Source organism: Bison bison, unplaced genomic scaffold, assembly GCF_000754665.1.
Source record: "Bison bison bison isolate TAMUID 2011002044 unplaced genomic scaffold, Bison_UMD1.0 scf7180017858048, whole genome shotgun sequence".
NCBI lineage: Eukaryota > Metazoa > Chordata > Mammalia > Artiodactyla > Bovidae > Bison > Bison bison.
In genome coordinates, this window is record NW_011488621.1 from 3,606,946 (window position 1) to 3,624,879 (window position 17,934).

Sequence of the window (17,934 nt, forward strand, 5' to 3'; positions counted from 1 at the left end):
ATCTACAGTCAGTCTCAGAGGGATGAAAAGACAAAACATATGTCACTGACATGCTGAAATCAGAGCCCTGGTCTTCCAAATTTATGCACAGCAATTTTCCTGGACATCATGCTAACTGGTGTCATACCAGATTCATGACAGAAAGATAAACACAGACAGTGATATATTAAGTGATAAAAATAATAATCAAGCTTGACACCCATTTTCATTTGTTTTTTTAATAACTAAATTAATTATGGAAACAGAATGTAGTCCAATATATGTAGTAAAAAATAACATATGTTTAGCCTTTTTTCTGTCTATTTATTTCAAGATGTAAGTTTTCTTTGAAGTAGAAGCTCTGCATTTTGTGACAAGTCTCTGAAGTACAGAGGGAAATGAGAGTCTGCCCAAACACCTCTGATGAAGCAAGCAATCATTTGAACTATTTTTCTGTTAGGTGAAAAATAAATTATTGTAATTTTAATTTGGAAGTCCTTCATTGGAAGGACTGATGATAAAGCTGAAACTCCTATACTTTGGCCACCTCATGCGAAGAGTTGACTCATTGGAAAAGACTCTGATGCTGGGAGGCATTGGGGGCAGGAGGAGAAGGGGACGACAGAGGATGAGATGGCTGGATGGCGTCACTGACTCGATGCACATGAGTTTGGGTGAACTCTGGGAGTTGGTGATGGACAGGCAGGCCTGGTGTGCTGCGATTCATGGGGTTGCAAAAAGTCGGGCACGACTGAGCCACTGAACTGAACTGAATTTTGATTTGAACAAAATTTAGCATGTTTTATTGTTTTACTTTCTAGTGATGCATTCTTTACGATACAACAAAGAGCAAAGCCAAACCAGAGAAATAAGTAAACTGAAAGTGGTATGATAAATGCTAAGAACCTTACTTATGCTTCGGACTAAAAGGTGGAAATATTTGCTGCTGATCCACAGTAAGGTTTCAACGCATTTCAGCAATTAAAATACTAAGCAAATCCTGTTACTGTAGTCTATCATTATTACAGTAAACTAGAGCTAGGGCAACCCACTCCAGTGTTCTTGCCTGGAGAATCCCAGGGACGGGGGAGCCTGGTGGGCTGCCGTCTATGGGGTCGCAGAGTCGGACATGACTGAAGCGACTTAGCAGCAGCAGCAGCAGAGCTAGCATTCAGATTAAAAATCTGATTTTTACGTATATATATATATATTTAAAAATTAATACTATATAATATATACAATAACAATGTATAATAATGATTGAATACTACATAATTGCTATAACATATAATTAATTATATGTGCATATCCATGATCACACATATATGATGATATGTATATGTCATAAATACATAAGGATATATAATGCAATTACAATATATTGTTTTAATAATTCATTTAATATAATATATTCATATGTATATATGTGTAAAGTTATGTGGATACATCTATGATATATATCATGGATATATAATATAATCATAACATATTATATCATATATATGTTATAAATACAATTATATGGAATATGATGATTACAATATTTTAGTATAATATTTGTTAGTGTGTATTTAGAATCATATTATAAATATAATTAATTAAGATATGGGTTTCCCTGGTGGCCCAGATGGTAAAGAATGCCTGAAATATGGGAGATCCAGGTTTGATCCCTGAGTTGGGAAGATCCCCTGGAGAAGGAAATGGCTGCTTACTTCAGTTTTCTTGCCTGGAGAATTTCCATGGACAGAGGAGCCAGGCAGGCTTCAGTTCTTGAAGTCACAAAGAGCTGGACACAACTGACCTACTTTCATCTTTTTCACACATAATATATAATTAAGTATGTGTAGTTATATGTATACATCTAGGATATATAATAATAAAATATATAATATGCCATAATATAGTAATATATAATATAATTCATTATAGATGTGTATACGTGTATCTAATATATATGATCTCATACATACATATGTGTGTAGATACATGTATATATACACACACCACAGCTTCCTTATCTATTCATCTGCTAATGGACACTTAGATTGCTTCCATGTCTTGGCAGTTGCAAATAATGCTGCCATGAATACGTGCATTGGAGTGTATGTATTCTTTGGAATTAGTGGGTTTTTGGGGGGAGGGATATATTGCTATCGCTATGAGTGGAACTGCTATCTCACATAGCAACTCTGTTTTCAGTTTTTTGAGGAAACTCCATACCGTTTTCCATAGTGATTGCATCAATTTACTTTCCAATCAACAAATTAGGAGAGTTCCCTTATCCCCATATCCTGGCCAAGATTTTTATCAGTGTTCTTTTTGATGATAGTCATTGTGACATGTGTGAGTTTTGATTTCCACTTACCTGATGATTTTCAGTTACCTGATGATTTCAGATGATGAGCATTTTTTTCATGTGCTTTTTGGCCATCTGCATTTCCTCTTTGGAAAAATATCTATTCAGTTCTCCTGCACATTTTTTAATCAAGTTGTTTGTTTCATGTTGAGTTGTATGAGCTGTTTCTGTATACTGGATATTAAGCCCTTATTGGTCATATTATGTGCAAATATTTTTACCCATTCAGTAGATTGTCTAGTCATTTTGTCCATGGCTTCCTTTGGTATGTAAAAACTTTGAAGTTTAATTAGGCCATGCAAATAAATTTAAAATTTATATGGAAGTAGAAAAGACCTAAAGTAGCTAAAACAGTCTAGAAAGGACAGAGCTGGAGGAAAAATGCTCTCTGACTTTGTGCAAAATTATGTATAGTTTTGTACAAAATTATAGTAATCAAAACCTGGACAAATCCAAGTTTGGTACTGGTACAAAAACAGGTACACAGATCAATGGAATAGAAAGGAAAGTCCAAGAATAAACCATGCACTTATGGTCAATTAATCTGTGACAAAAGAGGCAAAAGTATATGATAGAATAAATATTGCATATTTATTTATTTAATGGCAAACAGATGGGGAAAAATGTAAACAGTTACAGACTGTATCTTCTTGGGCTCCAAAATCACTGCAGATGGTGACTGCAGCCATGAAATTAAAGACACTTGTTCTTTGGAAGGAAAGCTATGATAAGGCTAGACAGCATATTAAAAAGCAGAGACATTATTTTATCAACAAAGGTCCATATAGTCAAAGCTATGGTTTTTCCAGTATTCATATATGGATCTGATGGACCATAAAGAAAGCTGAAGAACTGATGCTTCTGAACTCTCATGTGGGAGAAGACTCTTGAGAGTTCCTTGAACTGCAAAGAGATCAAGCCAGTCAATCCTAAAGGAAATCACCCTGAATATTTACTGGAAGAACTGATGCTGAAGCTGAAGCTCCAATACTTTGGCCACCTGATGTGAAGACCTGACTTATTGGAAAAGACCCTGATGCTGGGAAAGACTGAAGGTGGGAGGAGACGGGGACGACAGAGGATGAGATGGTTGGATGGCATCACTGACTCGGTGGACATGAATTTGAGCAAGCTCTGGGAGTTGGTGATGGACAAGGAAGCCTGGCATGCTGCAGTCCATGGGATTGCAAAGAGTTGGACATGACTGAGAAACTGAACTGAACTGAACTGATTTATTTAATAAATTCAGTCTCTGCAATAAGTGATGCTGGGAAAACTGGACAGCCTCTTATAAAAGAATGAAACTAAAACACTCTTTAACACCATAGGCAAAATAAATTCAAAATGGATCAAAGACATAAATGTAAGATCAGTTACTATAAGATGTAAGATGTCAGACACTCCTTTTAGATCATATCTCACCCTGTATCTTGGGTATAAACATTAAGTTGAAAAAAATAAATTAATAATGAATATAAAAATGTATTAATTACTTCATAAATAAGTTATCTTAATCAGGAGCAAAATTTATATACTTCTGATAAAACATATTGATTGACACATCAAAATGCCTAGTATTTTAAAAGCTATTATTAAGAAGAGAAAATGTCATGTAGTTTTGATTCTCATATTGGGAATAGAGTATTTATATCTCCATGAAATTGTTTTATGGAAAGTGTTTGCAAATGGCATTTTAGAACCTTTCACATCATCTCATCATTTAGCATAAAATCACAAAATTTTTAAATTAAGCTTGCCTGTATTTGTAAACTACAAAATATGAATTTAAAATATTAGCTAAGAAAAAAAGTTTTTTTCTATTTGACTAACATGAATTTTAATTTCAATACATACTTTGCTACATTGCTATATATACCTTTGGCTCCTACACTAAATACAAATATTATATTTAAAAAGTTACCAACCAATCATGTGTGCACATACATAATTAATTCAAAGCAAATAAAATAATATTCACCACATTTAAAATGAGAAATATTAAATTTGTCTTATAGTATCAGTTCAGTTCAATTCAGTTGCTCAGTTGTGTCTGACACTTTGTGACCCCATGGACTGCAGCAGGCCAGGATTGACTGGTTTGTTCTAATTGCAGAACAAGGGACTCTCAACAGTCTTCTCCAACACCACAGTTCAAAAGCATCAATCCTTCATCACTCAGCTTTCTTTATAGTTCAACTCTCACATCCATACATGACTACTGGAAAAATCACAGCTTTGTATGGTGGGCTAGGTATCTTTTGTTTGTCTCTCCAGAAGCGCACTTCATCCTTCTTCTCACGCTTTCTGCCCTAGAAAACTGTCCTATGTGTTGACATCCTAAATGCATATTCAGTGATGTTAGTTTCAGCCATGGTGGGAATGTTTATTCCATGGAAACTCAAATTTGCCTTGATTCAGAGGTTTCCTGAGCCCCCCTTCTATTTGGGCTAGAGCCCAAAAGCTGTGGTTAGACAATTACTAGCATAAAGTGCTAACTTATACCTATAATCAAGGCTCTTAATTATATCAGTTCAGGTCAGTCACTCAGTCATGTCTGTGTCTTTGCGACCCTATGGGCTGCAGCACATCAGGCTTCACTGTCCATCACCACCTCCCAGAGCATGCTCAAACTCATGACCATCGAATTGGTGATGCCATCCAACTGTATCATCCTCTGTCGTCCCTTTCTCCTCCTGCCTTCAATTTTTCCCAGCATTCAGGGTATTTTCCAATGAGTCAGTTCTTTGTATAAGGTGGCCAATAATTATATAAATCATCATAATTAATATAATCACAATAATCATCATAATTATATAAATGATCATAAATTTAGGCTGAGAATCAGCATTTTAAGTGTGTGTGTGTATAGAAAATTAAAAGGGATTCATGGGAATTATTTGTTAGTGAGAATTCTTACCACTCTTCTCTGAGTGGGAAAAACAAAAGTTAGATTGGATAGAATTTATGATGAGGCACAATAAAATGATGGAGTTTTCTCTAAAAAATGAAATAACTTATTGTTATTTAATAGTCTATTAACTCAAGTGAATTATAGGATAATCTAAACACTGTTAAAGGAAGGAAATTTTGCTTAATTTTTACAATAGGGAAAATATAACATGATATTCATGTCATCCTTAGTACTTTATCAACATTTACTGATTCAAATCTAGTTTCCTCTCCCTTTTGGAACTGAATAGTCAGAGCACCAATTGTTTGAAGGACTGTGTACAGTTATTGAACTGTTGGACAAGAAAACAAATATTAACCAAAATTCTTAGTATTAATGCCTACTGTTGAAAACAACACATTCATAGAACAAAAAGGGTGGACAATTCCTTGCTTTACTACATTAACAGTGAAGCATTTTTATTTAAAATAATACCCTTGAGGATCAATAATACCCTCAAGCATATAACAACTAAAAGATAACACCAAGATTTCTGGAAGTTGCAATAATGTGCTTATCAAAGAGAGAAATAACTCCAGTTAAACACTTTTCTCCTGGTAGCAAGAGCTGCAGCGAAGATATATCCCAAACAGATGGTGCAGAGGATGTGATCCGGCTGGATGATGGGAGGACAGTATTGCTACACCAGAATAAACTCCTGCTCTCGCCTGAGGATGGAACTGCTCACAGACATACACGAGGCCCACAGATTGGGGTTGGAAACACAGATACCTGCAGTGGATCTCAAAATATTAGAAAAGATCAAAAATGAATTTGAGGTGCGAGTTTTGTCTAAAAGAGGTAGTCAGTCACATTCTTGCTGTGATTGTAGTGTGATGGCAATCCCACGGAGCTTTGTAGAACCATAAAACGCTGCGAAGCTTAAATAAATGCACATCTACAGATTACACCGAGCACTCCACCCAAGCTTCTGCAAGCCAAGATTACTTAACATATGGCATGTGGGCTTGCAGACCCTTTTATATGTGCAGATCTATACGCAAAAAGGAGGAGGGATACGGAATTGCAATGTGATAATTGTCTCTTTGTACTTGTTCTTTTGAGTGTGTCTGTGTGCAGTGAGTACTGCTTGTGGATGGGAAAGGGAGTAAGAAGGCGGGAGGCCTCATTCACTACAGTCATCTGCTTGCTGACTACAGTCGTGAAGAATCAGATACTTGGGTGCGTTAACAGTTTCCTTTCTGAAGAGAAACGTTAAAGATGGGCAAATAATGTTTACTCGTGTGCAAGTTTAAGTAGCACAGCATCAGTACAGTTTTAAGTGGATTGAGTGGGCGAGATGTACATTTTTTGCATGATTTGGCATACAACTTAATTTTTTTAATTAAAACTTTAAAGAATAGAAATTTAAGGTTTATTTCACCATGAATTCAACTGAATATAACATAAAATGGTTTACATATTTTTATTTTAAAATATTTTGGACTTAAAGCATCAAGAAATATGGCTTCATTAAAAAAGCATAAGGCTATATAACTACTTCCCTTAGATTAGTTTATCCTCCCACTGACAACTATATCTTAAATTATGTTATGATTCTGTTCATCAAAGTCCCTGATTTTAAAAACCAGTACCTTAGTGGACATAAAAATGTTTTATAACAACTTTGTTCATATTTGAAAATGAAAGATACTGTCAAGTTAGTATTTAGAGAGATTTGAAGAAGAAAATTTCAAGAGGCAGAGCCTGACAAAATGAATCATAAAACAATCTGTTTTTAAATAAAAGATAATTAAAAAAGCCTGAAGGCTGGTAAGCAGTGCCATGCAGAAGTGTTAATTGACTACAGTAAATATTATGTGTAAGGCATGGAGCAGTTGTTGGTGGGAGTGTCAGGAACCTTTTTTTTTCAAATTAGCATTTTTATTGAAGTACAGCATACACATGGAAAATGTTCAAATTATAATTACACAGCTTGGTAAATTTTTTTAAAATTGGAGAAACCCACATAACCAGCACTTGGATCAAACTCTAGAATACTTCTAGTCTCCAAAAATTTTATCTTATACATTACTCAGTCATGACATCCACTCTCAGGAATAACCTGTACCCTAAAATCTGATACCATTGGGTAGTTTTGCCTGAAACATGGTCCTTTTAAACTGTCTTTGTACTCATCATAAAAACATTTATACAGCACTTACCATATGCCAAAAGACTACATACATTAAGTTATGCAGTCCTTAAAACCACCCCATAAATAGGTATTGTTATTATCTAGATTTTATAGATTAAGAAGTTGAGGCTCAGGGTATTTAACTCATCCTGTAGTAAAGGTAGAGGAGAAGGCAATGGCACCCCACTCCAGTACTCTTGCCTGGAGAATCCCATGGACGGAGGAGCCTGGTGGGCTGCAGTCCATGGGGTCGCTAAGGGTCGGATACTACTGAGTGATTTCACTTTCACTTTTCACTTTCATGCATTGGAGAAGGAAATGGCAACCTACTCCAGTGTTCTTGACTGGAGAATCCCAAGGACGGCGGAGCCTGGTGGGCTGCTGTCTATGGGGTAGCACAGAGTCGGACATGACTGAAGCGACTTAGCAGCAGCAGCATAGAGGAGAATATAATTCCCTTTCCCTTCTCCAGGAGATTTTCCCAACCCAGGGATCAAACCCAGGCTCCCTCATTGAGGGCAGATTCTTTATCAGCTGAGCCACCAGGGAAGCCCAAGAATACTGTAATGGGAAGCCTATCCCTTCTCTGTTGGATCTTCCTGACCCAGGAATCAAACCAGGGTCTCCTGCGTTGCAGGTGGATTCTTGACCAACTAATCTATCAGGGAAGCCTGATATAAATTTCATTGCAGAGTTTAAGGACATGGGAGAATGCATTGCTGGAGAAAAATTAACATAAATCTATTGAGAATCACTGCAGCACCAAGTCACTATTAGTGGTGAGAAGCTATATATGCTGAGGCCCAGAAGAATGGTTGAGAAAGATTAATCTTACAGAGGAGAATGACACATTAGAATCACTTTAGTTACAACTCAGACTCTGAATTCTATGATAGGATATAACAGAAGTACAATATAGCTCAGTGAAGTGAGCAATTAGTTCTGTTGGGGTGGATGTGGGTAGATTTAGGAAGTTTTCAAAGAAACAGAAATTACTTTATGCTAGCCCTGAAAAAGATAATAGTGCTAAAATAGAAAGAACATGAAGCAGAGTAATTAGTACACTCAGGCACACAGGGCCACTAAGTAGGAGTGCTATGACTAACATGTATGCTTTAAAAAAAAATGAATTGGAAAATATAGAAAAGATCTACAATAAGGGTTTGGCCTTTCAGACCATATACTGCAAACAGGTGGCTTTTTTTTTTTTTTTAAACTAAAAAAGAGTCACATCTAATTTCAGTGTAACATCCTGAATCAAATCTTGGAACTGAAAAGAGACCTGAGTGAAGAACTCAAGTAATAATGGGGCTTGGTGCTGCTGCTACTGCTAAGTCGCTTCAGTCGTGTCCGACTCTGTGCGACCCCATAGACGGCAGCACACCAGGCTCCGCCGTCCCTGGGATTCTCCAGGAAAGAACACTGGAGTGGGTTGCCATTTCCTTCTCCAATGCATGAAAGTGAAAAGTGAAAGTGAAGTTGCTCAGTTGTGTCCGACTCTTAGCGACCCCATGGACTGCAGCATTATAAGATGTTAACATTAGGGATGAAGGGTAAATGAAGGATACAAGGAAGTTCAAGACTGAGGGGCCAGGAGGGTTGCTCTGTGTTGAGGGTCTCTCCTTGGGTTACAGATGTCCTCCCACAGGCCATCTGCCTTTCCTCAGTGCGCATGGGTAGAAAGAGAACAAACTCTCTAGAATCTTTTTAAAAGGACGTTAACCTCATCATGAGGACCTCATTCCTCATTGCCTCATCCTAATCATCTCCCAAACACTCCATCTCCAAATGCTATCAAATTGGAGGTTAAGGCTTCAATATATGGATTTATGAGGAACACAGTTCAGTCCATAACACTGTCAGGGGGAAGCTTACTTGGCAAATGGAGATGGATAAGCTGATGGTAAAGAGCATTCCCACATTCGCCAAACTTGCAAAAGGAGCAGTAGCTGATACCTAAAATATTCTTTCCTCCAATCAAGTATCCAGTTTGGGAAACAAGAACGCACAGCAAATATACAAAGATATCTGAAGAGTAAAACCAGAAGAAACACAATTAATGAACTAGACAAATATAATCATTTTTATACTGAGTAACTCTGTGATTGATAAGGTAAATAAGATACAGATGAGCTGGTCTCAAGCATACATCCATGCCAGTCTATTGCAAAATTGCCTACACTCATGGTTACAAAAAAAAAAAAGAAAAGACTCAAGGGTACTGTTAGATTTCCACAAAGACTGGTGTGATGCTCTCTGTCAGATATTATCTTCAGTAACTCCCCAATGGTGATGTGACAAGGTAATTCACTCCAGCAGAATTCCAAGGCAATTCACTGCCTGGAGAATCCCATGGACAGAGGAGCCTGGCGGGCTACAGTCCATGGGGTCACAAAGAGTCGAACATGACTGAAGCAACTTAGCAGGCAGGCAAACGTATAGATTCTTGTGCTTCCCAAGTAGCTTTAGTGACAAAGAACCCGCCTGCCAATGCAGGAGATGTAAAAGATGCAGATTCGATTTCTGGGTTGGGAAGATTCCATGGACTAGGAAATGGCAGCCTGCTCCGGTATTCTTACCTGGAAAATTCCATGGGCAGAGGAGACTGGTGGGCTACAGGCTATGGGGCCTCTAAGAGTTGGACACACTTGACCAGGTGTGCACACACACATTCAGTTACAGATTTCTGTGTCAAGTGTCCTGACTATATTCAACACGTTTTGAAACCCATAGATAAGTAAATGCTATTAGTATTTCCAGGAATTGCTTATTTCTAATGCTTCTATCAATATAAACCTATCAATAATATTTTTATTACAATGACCATCAAGATAAAATATTTAAATGCAATTGATAAGTTGAAACAGATACATAGGAGTTTACTTATAATAAACACAAAATCACTTCTCTGCAGGAAAATATGGAACATTCAAAAAAATCAAACTAAACTACAAAGGAGTCCTTAATAATATCCAAATATAATCATCTTATGGCCTATGTTCTTTGAAGACAATGCAGTAAAATATTAAACTGAGAAAAAAACTAAAACTTCTTTCTGCTTAGAAACTAAAAATATATACCATTATTTAAAAGCATAAGGCAAGCTAGCAAACATTTAAAATGAAAAATAAAAAAGAGAAACTACATATCAAAATAAGCATAAAGAAGAAACTAGTGAAATCAAGAACAATATCCATGCAAGAAAAAACAAACAGCTAAGAAAATTGGAAGATAGTTTTTGAAAATATTAATAAGATTTTACATCTTCAGCAAAGTTGATCAAGGAAAGAATAACAAAACAGAAATAAAAAAGAGAATGAATGAGTGGATATTAATTCAGAGAGAACAATTATCAAAGGCCTAAAAGATATCTCAAAAACTGCATAATGCTATGTTGGAAATGTATATAAAATGAGTAACTGTCTCGGAAACTATGTAATTTCAATATTGATATGAGAATTTAAAAAACCGTATAGATCAGGAACAATGGATTTCCCAATTCCAGAGTACTCAAGAAATAGTAAAAGAAATAGCCAATGTTTGTGTAACATTTATACATGCCAAGCGCTGTTTCAAGTACTTTACTTATATTATCACATTCCTTCCCAATAATTATAAGCATTAGACGTTACAATTGTTTCCATTTTACAGATAGGAAACTGGACACACTAATTTGTAAGTAAGTTTCTGAAGGTCATAAAACCAACACGAGGCAAAACATGATTTTATGACTTCCGGTCATTTCAGAGTCATTTTCTCAAATGGTCTATCATCCTGAATCTCTAAATTGAAATACATTACTTTATTGATTGTAGAATGCCTTTTTTCACATTCTATTATCTTCGGAATCAGGATGCATCTTTTACTGAGACACTTCCGGTTGGCCAGGCACTTTTTTTTTTACATCACAGATTCAGGTGCTCTTCCCAGTGTCATAAAGAGAAAAAGATTGTAACTGTCAACATTTCAGTCAACAAGTCATTTGAAGAAGAAATATGAGTCCTGGCTGTTTAGTGAAAACCTTTGGTTGAAACTTTAAACTTATAAATTGCTAGCCTCAAAATTTACAAAATGGACATTAGTGTCTTAGAAGAAATCATAGAGGTGGTAAGACTACATCAATGCTTTTGTTACTACAAAGGACAATGTCGTGTAGGAAAAATGGATATTGATGACTCAGTCAAAGCTAAATTATATGTATCTCTAAATAAGTTTAAAAGAATATTTTTAAAAGATAGACAATAAAATACAAAGGGATAACCTGGAGAGGGCAATGGCAACCCACTCCAGTATTCTTGCCTGGAGAATCCCATGGACAGAGGAGCCCGGCGGGCTACAGTCCGTGGGGTCGCAAAGAGTCAGACACGACTGACTGACTAAATAACAAGAAGGACATTGTGTCATGGCTCACTTAACAGTATTTTTATTTTTAGTTGTGTTGTGCTACATAAATTAATTGTACATTTTATAATTGTTGGCATCTTGGTTATAATGAAATGTGGTAATATGCAAAGACTGCAATCCACATGGCAGAGACTTCAACCGAATATCTATTACCCTTTTCCTTTAATAACTGGAGTACTCTTCTTTGCTCCTCCCCTCTCTGTTTCCTTCAATTTTAACCTGAGTATGCCAAAACTAACTAAACACTATAGTCCCTAGCATCCCTAGAAGTTAAATGAGCCCATATGACCACATTCAGGCTAATGTTTATAATGAAAGTGATAATGCAACTTCTAGATTGTTCCCCTAAGGGGAAGACTCACCTCTCTAATTTCCTTCTTCCACTTTGATGGTAGCTTTTCAAGCAGTCACTTGAGATGCAAGCCACATTTTGAGATTGTGGAACCCCAGATAGAAGGAGCTAACTTTGTGTCTTATGATTAATGCAGCAAATAGGCACTAAATCATACGCAACCAAAGACGCCTGAGTTTTTTAATGAAGATAAAGTGAACTTGTATTTTTTTCCTAGAAGTTTAGATTTTATCTAAAGTTTGTTAATTAGTATTGATGTGTTACAAAATTATTATCAAAAATACAAGAAATCAGTAAATATATTTTCAATGGAGAGATATTTTCTGAAAAACAAAATTATTCATTTTGACTACACAGAAAACAGACCAAGGTTGAAATCACAACCACTGAATTGTTATACCGATAGAAGCATAATAGTTTTCCTTTATGGCTTCCTCTTCCCTGGTGGCTCAGCTGGTAAAGAATCCTCCTGCAATGCAAGAGACCTGGGTTCAATCCTCGGGTTGGGAAGATCCCCTGGAGAGGGGAAAGGCTACCCACTCCAGGATTCTGGCCTGGAGAATTCCATGGACTGTATAGTCCATGGGGTCGCAAAGGGTTTGACACAACTGAATGACTGTCAATTTCACTTCACAGACTAAATTCTGAAAACCAGAAAATCTGATGCCTTGTGATGCATTATTTTTGAGATATAGGAGGAAGAATCTCTTTACAACGAAACTTCTTTCCCAGTGTTATAAGATATTGTAGCATTATCACCTCTATGATTTCTTCTAAGACACTAATGCCCATTTTGTCATGTGGGTGAGTGGTAGAGATAGCCATATTTTTATAACAGTTTTAAAAAGTAGAACCTTTTTATCTTGCACTCCACCAAAGAAAGCATGCTGTTTTATAACATACCTTTAGGAAATGAGATACAAGATTTTACTAAAGAGGTTATCTTGACAAAAATTAGTGTTGGGTTACTTCCAAGTTCTCACTTGCAATGTAATATGTTCTCAAGAGAGATGACATTTTCATCTGGAGTCAGCTATTTGGCTAATGTGAGAAGTCAGTGGGTAAAGAGTTACATCAAAAACACATAAAGCTTAATAGGCAAAACTCTTACCAAGCCATTATGACATGCCAGTGAATTTCTTTGTTTCTTAAATTAATTATTGCAAAAAAGAAACTCATTTTGTTTGTCTCAAAAAGTGAATATTTTAAAGCAGAAATTGCAACACTATTATGTAAAAGCATAACCATATTTCTATAAATATAACTGTTTTAGGGATCATATTACTATTAACTAAGGTAATATTATTATTCATCATGATACTTCCAGGGTGCTGGGACTGGTGATATGGACTTTGCATCATTTACATTCATCTTTTTATCTAACAATGAATGCGTGTGTGAAGTCACTCCCGTCATGGTACTCTGCGACCCCATGGACTGTAGCCCTCCAGGCTCCTCTGTCCATGGGATTCTCCAGGCAAGAATACTGGAGTGGGTTGCCATGCCCTCCTCCAGGGGATCTTCCTGACCCAGGAATCAAACTCCTGTCTCATGTCTCCTGCATTGGCCAACAGATTCTTTACCAATGGTGCCGCCTGGGAAGCATGAATAACAATGAACGAGGTATCACAGTTACTTTTTCAAGAAGAGGAAACAGAGGTACATAGAAATTAACTTGCCCAGGATCATTCCAATAGTAAATAATAGAGATAGAATTCAAAATCTAGTCTGATTTCAAACCAAATCTTTTTCTTCTATATCAGAGATTCATGTTCTGGCCAAAAGTCAAATACAGAAGATATGATGAATTTTAGTATATTTTAAATGATAAAAGGAATTCTAGATTGAGTAAAATAGTTGAAAATTATTTAGCTCATATACAAAACATATCCATACAAGAATATTTATTTATATTGGGAATAAAATTCCCAATGCTGTCTAAATATTATCTCAGGCTAACTTTTCTGTACATTTCACTGTACATATTATGTTTTCTGGCTATGTGAAGGCAATCACTCACATATAGGCAGACAGGGTTTTATACTTGTTTTAGTAATTATCTTCCTTCTTTATGACTGTAGGTCTAAGCTATATTAATGTTTTTATTATGTGTTTACACAGGCAGGCTTGTAGATATTAAAATAACAGATGAGGCTATTCAGTCTCTAGAATTTTATCTAAAGAAAGTACATTATATAAGAATGAGTAATTAGCATTAGTATAGACTTAATTTTACTGAAAAAGAATATTTTTTCAAAGATAGTTCAAACTATGTGGGAATAGAGGACACAGATGAAAGGTAATATATCTATATTATAACAGGACAGCCCATTTAAAGCAATTTGATGCTTATTGAGTACATGCAAATGACTTTTAAGATTATGAAACCTGCCTTGTCTTGCCAAGGACAAATTGAATGGCCTGCTATTCCACCAACTGTGTTGTTTCATATAAGAATTAACATCCATCTTCCTAAATCATTAGTTTATAAAATTAAAGACAATTTTTTGGCAGAAATTAACTGAGGTTCCAGGTGGTGTCTCTGTATTTTTACTGACACTACAATTAAAACTACCACTAGTAACCAGAATACTACATTAAAAAATAAATGTCAGAGTTAGGTAAATATCTAGGGTTTAAAAGGTCTATGTTTTTCTGCTTATAATAATAGTAGAAAATTTTTATCAGGGAATTCTTATATTCATCGATAATATTTTCAAATATTAATGACTCTGCTGTTCATAATTTTTCAGGAAAATTGTTAGCCTTCTATACTCTATTGGGAGAAGGCAATGGCACCCCACTCCAGTACTCTTGCCTGGAAAATCCCATGGATGGAGGAGCCTGGTGGGCTGCAGTCCATGGGGTTGCTAGAGTCAGACACGACTGAGCGACTTCACTTTCACTTTTCACTTTCATGCATTGGAGAAGGAAATGGCAACCCACTCCAGTGTTCTTGACTGGAGAATTCCAGGGACGGGGGAGCCTGGTGGGCTGCCTTCTATGGGGTCGCACAGAGTCGGACACGACTGAAGCGACTTAGCAGCAGCAGCAGCAGACTCTACTGACATTTTACGTTTAATACAAAGATAACAACAACAGCAAAAATCATTCACTTCCCTCAGTTTAGTAGTAGACTTAATTTTTTAGAGCATTTTTATATTCGCAGGAAACCGTACCTGAAACTTACTATGCATCGCCAGGCGGCGCACACATACAACCTCCACCACATCAGGACCCTCTCACATCAGGACCCTCCCACCACAGCGGCGCTTTTGGTACAATGATGAACAGACAGGGAAACATCCTTATTATCCACATTCACAGTTTATATTACGGGTCCTCTTTGGTGTTGCACACTCTAAGGGTTTTGACAAAAGTGTAATGATACGCATCACCGTTATATAGTGTCACATAAAATAGTTTCACTGGCCTGAAAATCCTCTGTGCTCTGCCTGTTCACCCCCCTCTCATGCTTGACTTCTGGAAACCATTGATCTTTTACTACTTCTATAGTTTTGCCTTTTCCAAAATGTCATATAGTTGCATCATACAGTATGTAGCTTTTTCAGATTATTTTCTTTGATTTAGTAATATGCATTTAAGATTCCTCCTTTTTCATGATTTGACATCTCATATCTTTTTATCACTGAATAATATAATATTATCCAATTATATTTCATTCACCCACTGAAGGGAATCTTGGTTGCTTCCAAATTTAGAGTATGAATTAAGCTTATCTAAACACCTGTGTGCAAATTTTGTGTGGACAGAAATTTTTAACACATTTAGGTTAATATCAAAGAGTGTGATGGCTGAATCATTACGTTAAGAGGATGTTTAGTTTCATAAGAAAATCCCCAACTGTTATCCAAGGTGACTATACCACCTTGCATCCTCACCAACAGTAAGTGAGAGTTTCTGTGGCTCCATATCCTCAAAAACATTTGGTGTCATAAGTGATTTGGATTTAGGCTATTTTAAAAGATGTGTTGTGGTATCTTGGTTTGCTTTTTGAAGTCTCATTTCTTTCTTCAAATATTTCCACATTCAAAGTCTATCTTTTCTGATGATACAAACTGAAGGTAAAAGGTTGGCAGTTTTTATCAGAATTTTAAGTACAAGTTAATGAGTTGGGTGTCAAATTGTATTAAGTTTTTAGAGTACAGATAACCCCTTTCCAGTAAAATATCGTGGTTAAAAGCACAGCATATGAAATTTATGGCCTATGTGTGAAAAGCACGTGAACCAGGTGTGCTCATGTGATTTTGGGCAGTCAACCTCTCTGAAATCCAGTTTTGTTCTCTGCAAAACAAAAATAATAAAGTGTTGATATCATAGAGTTGTACATATAATTAAATGAGTTAATACAGGGAAAGTATTCATAAAAACACCACAAATAGCATGCATGTGTTAATATTAAATATTAGATATTTTTATTATTGTATATATCACAAAGCATAAAAATACTCAGAGTTACTGAATTTATGTTGCTAAGTGGTGAATTCTAATACTATAACTGATAAAGAAATGTAATAAGTCTATAGTAGAAAATTCAAAAGTAAAAGATTCTTTAGTCAGATAATTAAAGAAATAATAACTAATTACTATTAAATTGATTAAATTAATATTGATTAATATATAATTCCAAGTCTTCTACTAGCTTCTGACCTTAAGAATTCAAAGATAATTAAATTTTAAAAATGCTAAACAGAAAGAAAAAGATATACAATTTGTATGGAAACACAAAAGACTCTGATTAGCCAAAGCAAAGAAGGGCAATACCGAAAAATGTTCAAACTACCACACAATTACACCCATTTCACATGCTAGCAAAGTAACGCTCAAAATTCTCAAAGCCAGGCTCGAAGAGAACGTGAACCAAGAACTTCCAGATGTTCAAGCTGCTTACAGAAAAGACAGAGGAAACAGAGATCAAATTGCAAACATCTGTTGGATCATAGAAATAGCAAGAGAATTCTAGAAAATCATCTAATTTTGCTTCATTGACTACACTAAAGACTTTGTGCAGATCACAAAAAACTGTGGAAAATTCTTAAAGAGATGAGAATACCAGACCGCCTTATCTGCCTCCTGAGAAATCTGTATGCAGGTCAAGAAGCAACAGTTAGAGCTGGATGTGGAACAATGGACTTGTTTCAAAGTGGAAAGGAGTATGTCAAGTCTGTATACTGTCACCCTGCTTATTTAACATACATGAAGAATACATCATATGAAATGCTGGGTTGGATGAAGCCCAAGCTGGCATCAGGATTGCTGGGTCAAATATCAATAACCTCAGATATGCAGATGATACCACCCTTATGGCAGAGAGCAAATAGGAAGTAAAGAGCCTCTTGATGAAGGTGACAGAGAAAAGTTAAAATGTTGGCTTAAAACTCAGCATTCAAAAAACTAAGATCATAGCATCTGGTCTCATCAGTTCAGTTCAGTTCAGTTCAGTCACTCAGTCGTGTCTGACTCCTTGTGACCCCATGAATTGCAGCACGCCAGGCCTCCCTGTCCATTACCAACTCTCAGAGTTCACTCAGACTCACGTCCATCAAGTCAGTGATGCCATCCAGCCATCTCATCTTCTGTCGTCACCTTCTCCTCCTGTCCCCAATCCCTCCCAGCATCAGAGTCTTTTCCAATGAGTCAACTTGAATGAGGTGGCCAAAGTACTGGAGTTTCAGCTTTAGCATCATTCCTTCCAAAGAAATCTCAGGGCTGATCTCCTTTAGAATGGACTGGTT